This window comes from Sinocyclocheilus grahami, unplaced genomic scaffold, assembly GCF_001515645.1.
Source record: "Sinocyclocheilus grahami isolate Dianchi unplaced genomic scaffold, SAMN03320097.WGS_v1.1 scaffold1517.1, whole genome shotgun sequence".
In the NCBI taxonomy this organism is placed as follows: Eukaryota; Metazoa; Chordata; class Actinopteri; order Cypriniformes; family Cyprinidae; genus Sinocyclocheilus; species Sinocyclocheilus grahami.
In genome coordinates this window covers 256,135-262,663 of record NW_015506696.1, presented here as the reverse complement: position 1 = coordinate 262,663, position 6,529 = coordinate 256,135, and positions in this window count along the sequence as shown.

The window sequence follows — 6,529 nt, the reverse complement described above, 5'->3', positions numbered from 1 at the left end:
CGTGTGGTTTATATACATGTTGCTGCTGATTGGGCTGACATGTTTGACACACCCACCAAACAAGAGAAAACGCATCTCAAACACCAAACAAGAGAAAACGCATCTCAAACACCATTGCACACCGTTTCCAGGAAACATGTCGTTCAACCCGGAAACCGTAGCAAAAAGGTGCACACCGGTTTGAGCTTGAACTTGCCCCAGGTGATGAAAACGTAATGCCGCCGTTTTAATGACGCACGAAATGCACATTTGCACACATTCACTGGTCAAAAACCCCGTAACTGTAGTATTCTATACTCTCCGCTCGTCTTCAAATGTATAAACGTAGTAAAACATGGTTTTGCTACAGTAATGTTGTAGTAACCAAAAAAAACTTTACAGAATCAAATCACTGTGAAATCTTTATATTTTATCATGCATAATGTAATACATTATATATATTACATAGCTAAAAAAATATTTTTCTTCAAACGTAATTTTATTGAACTTTATGTGCAAAGCAGAGAAAAATTTAATTGTGTATATACTGTATATCTTCAAAATATTGGATAAGAAAAAATTAGTAGTACAAAAATAAAACAACGCCAATATTACAAAATATAACATTAAAAAGTGTATAAATCACTTGTTTTTCTAAAGAAACATTTTCCAACAGTGACACCAGCAGGTAAAGTTACAGCGGGAGTTCGAGTCTCTCTCGCCTCCCTCCCCTGAGCCCATTGAGTTTTAACAGACCAAGTAATGTTTATTTAACCAAGAACTTGTGACTGAGACAGGAATTTACATTTGATTTAAAAAAAAAAAAAGGACTTTGTCTTCTCATTTCAGAACACCAGCTATCATACCATGTCCTTTTTCCAGGCCAAGTCTATTAGTCCTGACTTCCACCTTTGAGATTTAGAAATTAAGCAGCCTTTAAAAGCCATATCATATGTCATTATAATAGTGTATAACATGTAGACCTATTGACCTAAGAAACCCTATATATATTTTTTTTGGTTGTTATTAATAGTGAATAAATCTAAAGCTTTTGAGACTATTATTTTGTGTTATTTCATTTGTCATTAAGGGGGGGGGGGGGTTTTTTCAGTTTCAGCACATGCCCCTCAAAAGGTCTGTGCACGGCCCTGCCACTCAGCGTCACTAACTGAATGTAACTTGTGTGTGCGCAGAAGAAAACTGACTTCTGTGGCGTAAACTCAGGATGTCTGATAGATTTTCAGTGATCTTAAAGTAAAGCATTATACAGGTATGCCAAACTTGGGAACCTTTATTACATGGGTTCTCAACTCTGGCCCTTGAGGTCCACTTTACTTGTGTTGAGTTGAGATCCGACCCTAATAAAATACACCTGCACAGGCTAACCAAGATCTTCATGATTACTAGAAAGTTACAGGCAGGTGAGTTTGATTGAGGTTGGAGCTAATTATGCCCCACTAGTTTGTGGAGTTCTTTGGACACAGAATAGCAGTGATAGACTGTTTTGAGATTTCCACAGAGAAACCATTCAGTGTGAAAGTGTGTGTCAAAATGTCTTCTACCTACAAGCACTATTTAGTATTTGACAGATCGTCTAGCACTTCTAAGAATCCATGCAGAAAGGGTCATCAGAAATGTTTGGCAGAAGCATCAAATCATCTTATTATTATTATTATTATTAATTTATTCAGCTTTCTTTGTAGTACTTGCACTGCGTTCACTTAAGAAAACAGTGTGTTGATGATTCATCATGCTTTTCACATCTTCTGTTATGCATTTTGAAACTGATTTTTAACACAGTGTTGCATTAATAATCAAATATGTATAATGCCATTTTCATAAATGTGTTTTTGATTGTCTCCTTGTTATTAGTACTTATCAGTACTTGTTATCAGCCAAATGAAACTCGGAAAATTGTGAACAAACAGGGTAAGGATTAATGGTAGAGACTCACATGATGTAATTACTTACAATTGTGCAAATTATGTGTGCAAATCAATGGTAGACAAAAACAGAACATATACGTGTATAAGTAAATAAAATAAGTTTTTATACTGTAAACAAGATAATCATATATCCAACGAGGTTGGAGGCAGCGATGCCGGTAGCACTCAACTTTTTGCCTCAGGTAACATTAGTATGGATCAGTGTTAATTGTTAATCATCATCAGTGACAAATTACATAAATTACGGTTCCTAAAAAAATTTGCTGAGATTATCTTGGTACCGTATCTACTTGGTTTGCAGCTGTTTCTCCAGTATGACGATTTAATCGGTCTTTACTGCACGGCTCTGTACACTTTTCGTTCACTGCTCAATGCAACGATACCTTCAAAATGGCGCCTCGGTGACATCACACATAATAAAGCACGTGACTGACAAAGACCGATTCCGCTTTAAATTGTGTTCTAGCAAAACTCAAGTTCAGATTTTATTTTGTTATGCGCGAATAACGATCATTGATGTGAATTTGACTTCGTCTGATGGCTTTGATTTAGAACATAGACGGTAATGACAGACATAAGGATGCGCTCGTTGATCAAACAGTCCATTGGCTGGTTTGAACAGGTCCGTGACTCTGCACAGGTGTCGCGCACAGACAGACATTAGCCCAATAATAATCCCTTTCGTGCTCTTCCCAACATTGCAACAGACACCATTGTATTTAAAATATAGAATTTGAAGGAAATTGTAAGATATGCACGTTTTATTTTCAAAATGTTTTGTTATTGACGCGGTGAGTCAGTCATTTATTTACACTGAAAAAATACCTATCTCTTTCCATTAAAATATGCGTTTACCTTATAGGCAAAATTGCATAAATTTGATTTGTTTAAAATAATTTAAAATACTATTTGACCAGTGGAAAAGAATGAGAACAACTCTGGACACTTTCTCTGAAATGCATTTTCAAGAACGCTGAATAGCAATAAAGTAGTCTCAGTCTCAGATGTCACGCCCACGGACAATTGGCTTAAATGTCTGATGCATATGGGACACAAAAGTGGAAACACTTCAGGAGTGTCAAAGACGTCATCGGATTGGTTGAATTATACAGGATTTCCGGGAGACGTGTGTGTCGCGTTCTTTAACGTTCCGCCTGGAAACAAAGATGTCGTGATGCCTAATTCACTCACAAAAGAAGAAAGCCGTCATATTTACAACTGTGACGACGAGCGCTTATCAGGATCAACTAAACGCTGGAGTTTAAAAAGTATGTGAAATATTTAAAGTTCACGGTATAGTCTTTAAAATAAAATCTTTAAAATACGTCCAAGAGTTTTACACACCAGTTTGTTAGTGTGGCGACATTTCCACGCCCCGAAACATGACGCTGAACGAAACAAACTGTGATTGGTTGTTTGACATGTCGGTAAAACAGCCTCATGGGCTGGCCTTGGCCAATGAAAGCTGCCATGGATTCCAGACCTTCAGCCGTCAGATATGCAGATGATGAAATGCATAGTAAAACTAGGCGTTATACTATATGTTTATTTCGGGGAGGAGACGGGGTGGACATTACGCACAATCTTCCGCTGACAAAGGTAATTTTGCTCAAGTTCTGGTGTACGCATGGCTTTATAAATCTGAAACCTTTTGTGTGTACGCACACATTTAGCAGGGCTTAAAGTTCTCCGGCACTGTGTCGGATCTCCGGCGTGCAGCGTTTGGCTGCGGAAAAAAATAATCATACATTAAAAAAAACTTGTTGATATCACTTTCGAGTCCACGAGTTCGCCTACCAATGGTATGAGAGGAGCACAGCTTTCACTCTCAACCAAACTAACAAGCCAATCAGAATTTTTTTCTCTTGTAAATATGAGACGTGCATAATAGTATGTTGGATACCATTATGCACGTCTCGTATTTATAAGAGCAAAAAATTATGAATGGAGAAGCGCGATAAGAAAACGAATTAAAAAGCAGCGGAGCTTTGTAAACAGCTCAGAGTAAACATGTCATCTCCATAAGAACGATATGATCGCCAGAACAAATTTACTGGGATTTTTGAAAAGGTCTGGGTTCGGGTCCAAAACTTCGACGAGTACCTCGGACACGGGTCGGGTTTGGTATTAGCGGCCTCGGGTCTCGGATAATTTAAAATAAACATGCTTTTCCCAAATGGACCCGATTAGACCCGAATTCTTTTCAACTATCCCGAATGCGTAGTTTATTTTCACTTTGTGTTAAGAGAGGAACGCACATAGAAAAGGAGCATACGTTTGCAATCCTCGCACACAGACATCATCTTGTAGATATGAGATCCATCAGGAAAATCCACTGGTTTATTATGCTGCATGTTCATGCAGGGCTTTTCTTTTTTATCAGCTTATCAGGTTGCAGACAACAGCAAATCCATGATTAGGCTATCAATTTATTTTTTATCAAAACTATCTCGTTTATTTTTCAAATCCACTGGTCACAATTGAAAGCGGAGCTCAGAAATACCTTGTATCCATCAGGCAGGCACTAATATAAAGTAACCTAATAATAAATTTAATAAATGTTAAATAAATCAAAGTAATGGAGAAGTGGCCAAATCAGTCAGCAGGACACCGGGATTTTTCCTGACTGACTGCGGGGCTGCAGGCTGTACAGACACACGTCAATGCCGTTTACGTTCGGGTCCAGTCAAGTTAGAAAATAAATGTCGTCGTGTCGAACTCGGTCTAATTTCAATCTAATTTCATGGGGTCTGTCTCGGGCAGGGGCGGACTTACCCATTAGGCAAAGGTAGGCGACCGCCTTGGACCCCCAAAAGCCAAGGGTCCCCTAAAATGCTTTTCATATAGGATATGCGCATTAAGCGCTGACACATGCGAATCTTACCTCCTGTGTTCCTCTTAGTGTCTCCTGTTCCTGGATCGCTAAGGTGTGTGTGCATTCCAGCTCCTGTCAAAGAAAGGACTCTGATCATTCCACTCATCATATCCTTTAAACTGTTCTACGAACTATACACTCACCGTGTCCTCACCTGAATCCTACACCCGTACTCTCTTTGACCAAATAAACTTGATTGATATACTATCCTGTTGCATCAGACCTCTTCCGTTACAACATCTAATCCATTTCTTCAATATGGTAAGAAAAGCTTTGTTCAGGAAAATCCAGTTTTATGGGTTTGAAACTGGCATGGACTGTATTAACAGGGGTGGACTTTCCCATTAGGCAAAGGTAGGCAACCGCCTTGGGCACCCAAAAGCCAAGGGCCCCCTAAAATGCTTTTCATATAGGATATGCTCATTAAGCGCTGACACATGCGAACGGTTGCTGTTTATGGTGTTTATTACCACGACAACCGTCAGAGTCAATGGCGCCTGCAGGTGTATGGCTGTACGCACTGTAAGTACCATGAGCGCTCAGACTGATCTGAGATTTGCCCCGCAAACATTTCAGCAGCTATTATAGGCCTGTGTGTCCCGTATTTCTGTCGACTGAACCCATGCCGTTAATTATGAATTTATCAGTCTTTTGCATGCCAAAGTCAATTTCTGCATAGAAATATTACGCCAAATAGAAGTAGAAAATCGTGCTGTGCGCGCTTTCATGAGATCGGGTTAGCCTACAACAATTAATTTGTTGGCTATTTTACAAATGGGAATACAACGAATTCATGACAATGTTTACATTCAAGCTACCCGTAAAATTTATGGTGAAAAGTACTTTAAAAGCATCTGGAATGCAATAAAGTAATTTTAAAGCTGTTTTTTAAAGCATTTGCAGCATTGAAGAAATATATAAATAATTAACATATCATACAAAATTGCGTTGCAGCAAATCCTTTAAAATTTAAGGTATTCAGAACAGAGCAACATAAAAATCAGAAAAGGCAGCTATACAATTATAGGACAAAGTTTTACATATATGTCATTTGTCAGGGATAGTCCAGCCTCGTCAGGCCCAATCACCTCACACACCTGTTCACAATCACTGGAGTACTAATCAGCACCTGTCACCACCTCATCAACACTAGCTTAAATACTCAGTCACTGCAGTCACACTTTGTCTGGTCTTGAGTTCACTACGCTACTCCTTACCTGACTCACGAGCCCGGACTCCGACCTGAAACTTACCTGTCTCTGTGCCATCCTCTTCAGCCTGGTCCTAGAAGGAACCCGTCATCACGTGAGCTAGATCCCTTCCATTCTATAGACTGTTGCTTTAACCCGTTTGCTCTCCATCTCTTCTCTCAGCCCCTGTTCAATAAAGAACGTCTCGGTTACTTGTGTAACCCTCGTTCCCTGAAGGAGGGAACGGAGACGTTACGCCAGTCGTGACTGACAAATTGGGATCTCGCCCGAAAGCCCAATCACCTTCGAGTGTAAACTAAACAAGTCAATCGTGTTTCGCCAGGCGCCCCCCGCCCCGCCGCGCGGGTATAAAAGGAGAGCGCATGCAAACGCACATCAGTTTTTCGCTGAGGAGCCGAGACTACGCGCCCCGGCCGCACAGCGGTGGTACAGTAACTGTGGCGACAGAATGTAACGTCTCTGACGAATTGGGATCTGTATGGAAAACGCCACTATTGCTGACCCCCTCCAGTGCCCTG